Consider the following 5,245-nt stretch of genomic DNA (forward strand, 5'->3'; position numbering starts at 1 on the left):
GCAGTAACCCTGCCATATCCCTCTGCTCGGTTGTCTGCGAGGATGAAAGAAGGGTAAATGGAGGAGCTGTGTGCTGCAGTCCTTTATCTCAGCCTGCTGCAGCTGGTGAAGCACCATGCCGAAGCTAGGCATGAATAAGGGTGCCTGAGAGGAGCAGGTGGGTGGTGATTAGAGTTATCTCTTCTCTTGCCCCAGGGTGAATCTTTCCTGGGCTGAAAGAGTGTTTCTTACACACAGACAGATAACATATTCCTTCCATTGTACACTGCCCTCGTTTCCCTCATGCACACTGGATCCAGCTTCTCCCCTTGAAGTGACGGGTTTGTTCAGATGCCTCAGCCCCATGGGGTCCAAGGGACTGGGCCTGAATGGAGTCAATGCTCTCTTTTTTTCCTGTTTCCCCAGGGAAGAGAGAGACCTGCCAGGCCAGCACCCAGAGCTACAGCATCTTCTATGCTGCTGATGCATGCCAGAGCCATGTTGGGTGTCCTTTCTCCCCACGAATGTTATAGACCCTCCCCAGGAGCACCTAGACACTGCATTGTGCACACACTGACTGGCTCAAACCAGAGTCAGTGCCAACGCTGGGAAGGATCCATCTCTTCACATACTCAAAACCTAGCTCCCACCTGCTGTGGTGCACACAAAAGCCTTCACAGGGAGCATTTCAAGTGCCTGCAGGAGTCACTAGCTCCAAAGAGGGAGAGCTCATGCACTCTGCTTGTGTGCAGGGATGCAGCAGAAAGGCACCTGCAGGTGAGCAGCTCCATAGCAGTCTTGCCCCTATGGGGAAGACATCCCTTGCCCTCATGTGGTCACTCCCTTGCCCTAATGCAGTCACTGTGCTGCTGGTCATTAACTCACCATTCTCAGACACCAGTTTCCACTTGGAGCCTTTACAACCCCGTACCCAGAGCACGTCCGAATTTTAAGACTTCTGCATTATGTCTCCTTGCATTTGGCACTCAGCAGCACAACCAGAGCTGTTGTCTGTGCCCTCATTATCTCAGCCTGCCATTAACATAACATCTTCCCTGATCTTGAGAAATTAAATCTCAGCAAACACTGCTGTGTTCCCTGACCATATTACCTCTTTGTGCATACCTCAGATCCCCATTGCACCGAACATAACTGGTGCATCTCCACGTGTATAAAGTCATCACTCCCAGTCCAAGCTGACACTCATGATTGCACAGTCTTTGTAAACATTCACTTTGTTGTTCTCCCCAAACATTTCCTTGAGATGCCAGTTTGTGCTACAGAAAGGGAGACATTGATTAAAGTGCTAATGTGTTGCAAACAGCATCTACGAAGGTGAGTAGCCTGTACAGACCACGGTCTCGTTATCCTTGACTTTTCCACCTCAATGTCTGCATTTCTGCTTGTCTCGTCTTGTAAGTGAAGAGTTTTGGAAGGTGGGGACAAGTTTTTGTACAGCAACATGCACACTGGGGTCCTGTGCCACACATAGAGTCTGTGGCTGATGCTATGGCAATAATAGTGAGATTGCTCCTTCCCCATTCAGGTGCACAGTTCCCATGCAGTGCAGGGGTGGCATCTCTCCCAGATGCCTTCTGCTGGCTTCTCCTCCTGTTCAACCCCTGCCTGTTTCTCATCCAGTGCCCACTCTCCATTTCAATCTTCTTCCCCTCTGCTTTCACCTGCCCCCAGTTTTTTGTCTCCCTCTGGAGCTTGCATCCGTCCACCCTTTCCCTTGCTCCCATCACTCATGGCCCCCTGAATGCCCCACTTGCTCAAGCCATCTCCAGGTCTCTGGTTTCTGCTCTACCTCCCTGCTGCATTCCTACTTCCATGGGCTCTCTTGCCTCCCTCTTCAGTCTTCCCACTGACAGTCCATGTTGCTAGCTCTCTGCTTGTCTCTTGAAACACAAACACATCTCTCACAGGGGGGGAATGACAATACATGAAAAGAGGAATGAGGGGTTGCCTGTCTCATCCAACACACTTCCACTGGCACCAGCTGTTCCAAACAAGAGTATTAAAATCCCATGAGCAGCCTGAGGATTCAAACTCCCCCAACAGGAACACTCAACTGTAATTCCCAGTAGTTACAGATCATTCTGTGTCTCAAAGCAGGAAGTTTCATGTGTCTGTATTAAAACATTATCATTCAAGACATGGATATCTCATTACCATACCCAGATGCGGGAAGTGAAGCAGGACTTGCTGCTTTTCCAGATCACGACTTTATATAAGGAGAGGGCTCGGGGTCTGTGTTGCTCCTGCCCTGCTGTGATGGAGCAGAGGGGTCAAAATGTCATCTCCATAGGAATGATGCATTAACACTGCTTCTGCGTGTTGAGGGACAAAGTGGCATCCTGGTGGCTTGCTTCAGGTCATCAGTTCAACCATCAGTCCTCAGGAGCATCCCAGACAGCGTATCCTAACACAGACACCCCCAATATGTGTGAAAGGCCCCAACAGCTACCACAAACTCACCTTGACTTTTGTTGAACCCCCAACTTCACCCATCTGACTGCACAATGTGTGAGAGGGCACTGGCATCTGAGGGTGAATTTGCTGCACTGAGAACTGCCTCCTCTTGCTCACATCACACACCACTCACGAGTATCCCACTCTTGCACCGTGTTAGTGGGAACCCCACTGTAATTCAGGGTTTGCTTCAATTCCACGCTGAGCTTTCAGGTTGTAGCAAGCTCAAGCCCATGCCTTACAGAGCTTATTAAAGAAAAAAAGCTTTGCACAGCTCTAATTTTCATTTCAACACCTCCAGGCTTACTAGAAAGCTATATTTGTACCAGCAGAGACCTTAATTTGTATACAGAAACAAAACACCACCAAAAAATCGGAGCTGAACATATGAATTCAATTGCTGAAAACCACCCTTTTACTAAGGGTTCAAATGTAATGATACTATCATTTCGAATAGCCTCATGTGGGTGTGTGCCTACTGAGAGCCATCAGAGGAAAATAAACCACATTAAAACACAATTCCTCGAGCAGTTGCTGAGACGCAATCACAGCCTTACAACAGGATTTTTCAGAAGACAGGATTCCAGCTCTATAATGCCAATAGGTTGGGTGGTCCCAAATGGCTCCCATGGAATTTTTATCCCAATCTAAAGGCGGAAATAATCTTTATATATGCATGTATGTATAGTCTTTACCACTGCAATAGCCGAGTGCCTCACACTTGGGTTCTTGTCCTTGTACAGCTAGCGGAAAACTGTGAATTTAGGATGTGAGGCAGAGATTAAGACATAACCCATTTGTAAGCACCCTGTCTAGCTGTTTTCAATAGCAGGCTGCTCTCCACAGGTCACTTCTCAGGATAGACACTCCAAAGGGTCACTGGTGTAGGGTTAAGGGGGATCCAGCTGCTGTAACCTACGGCAATGCTTCTCACTAAAGGGCTTTAAAGATGCTAAAGAGTCATGGGGCAAAAGTAAAGAACTTCTCTTGAAATAACAACTGTTCAATAGAAACAAAGCTCAAATAGGGAATAAATGGTCAGCACTTCAATGGAGGAGGTTATCTGCAGGGATCTGCCCTGCTCAGGGCTGCGTAGAGTGTTTGTGTTTGAAATGGGAAACGTGCAGTTCTGGTCTGCAGCTTCTGGACACATTCAACTGGAAACGATACATAAAGAGTACAGATGTGACCATAGCTGTGAAAGGGCTCCCATCCAAGAAGCTGTTACCTGGGCTGTGATTCCTTACCCGTGGGAAAGGGATACTTAAGAAGGCTATAAAATCAGGAATGTCATGTCGGAAAAGTAAAGGGGACAATTATTCACTGTTTCCCACAAGAAGTGGGAGACATCACTGTCTGGAAATGATTAATAGCAGGTTGAAAAGAAACTGGAGAAAGCACTTTTACCCATGCTGCTTAGTTAAGCCAAAGCTCAGCTGCACCCAAAATGCCTTCTTCATGCACACAATGTTGTCTGTCACTGATACCCAAGGGTGGAAGCTCTTCTTTATCTTAAATAGAAACGTGTCTGAGAAGATTCCCCAGGCACACGTGGGCATGGATTTAGTCAAGCCTTTAGAAGACAGCACTTCCATGATATTCCCTCTATCATGTTCAGTACCCTGAGCAAATCCCATACATTCACAGCTTCAGCAGTGAGAGGACCTCTGAGGTACCATAACAAATCTTGGTCCCTCACTCCTTGTCTCTCCAAGTCCCTGTGTGTGATCAGAGGCAATGAGTTTCACCTAATCATCCAACAGGCTTTGGTTAGCTGCTCCAGTTATGTTTGCACCGACCAGGACACCACAAACGGGAAGCAAAGTATTAGTAGGATTATGCCCTGAAGACAAATCCTGTGTATCCATCACATCTAGTATCTTCTGGCTTACCTATAGAGAACCACTACAATAGTCTTCTGTGGTAAAGATCCTGGGAGACCGTGGGTGTATTCTCAGACACACAATCCCTGCATTCTTCAACCATATCTGCTTCTGGTGCCTGGGCTCACCATTGCACATGACTCACTCCCGGAGCGTTAGGAAGCATGAAGCAGAAAAACATCCATAAAGCATTAGATTACAATCCCAGTGACAGCACAGACGATTACAAAGGGGGGCAGAAAAAAAGGCTCCTATTAAAGACTTTTGCCAGGATGAGTGTTTTGCAGCATTTAAAATTCTTTGAAGACTAAATCTGTGTTAAAAGACACCCTTGCTCAGAAAAAAAAGGCAACCTTTGGCTGGTATTATATGATACAGCTATGTGGCCATCTGGGCTTTGCCTTCAATCATTTTCATTGATTCAGAGGCATTTCAAAATGCTTAAGTTACTACATTGGATTTAAATTTCAGATCAATGTTGCCTTTGCAGCACTGCTCTGCCTGGAAGCATGCTGAGCAAACCCCACGCAGTAGCAGCGAGGGGCTGTGCCAGGCTGGAGCTGGCATCTCCTCGATACAGGCAGCTATTGACAAGCATCCTCTCCAAGCTTGTGGTGTTGATTCTGCTTCCAACCTGCAAAGTCTCACATGTCTTGGATGGCACAAGGTCTTTGCACATTAAACTCTTCTGCTGGCAACAGCAAAGACTGCTCCAATCATCATCTTCTTGGTGACTCCTTAACTACGAACACTTGTGATTGGGCCTGCGGGCAGTTGGCATCTGCTTCCTTTTCATCCCCATGTGGAATGGTCAGACAGCCCATACCATGCCTATTGTCCACATCACCTGAACTGCTCCATTGCAGGAGCAGCTTTGCCTTGGCCACTTCACTCTTCCTCCTCCAGAA

The sequence above is a fragment of the Pezoporus flaviventris genome, unplaced genomic scaffold (genome assembly GCF_033815535.1).
Source record: "Pezoporus flaviventris isolate CSIRO_AGI_PZ_B2104156 unplaced genomic scaffold, CSIRO_AGI_Pfla_v1 ptg000005l, whole genome shotgun sequence".
In the NCBI taxonomy this organism is placed as follows: domain Eukaryota; kingdom Metazoa; phylum Chordata; class Aves; order Psittaciformes; family Psittacidae; genus Pezoporus; species Pezoporus flaviventris.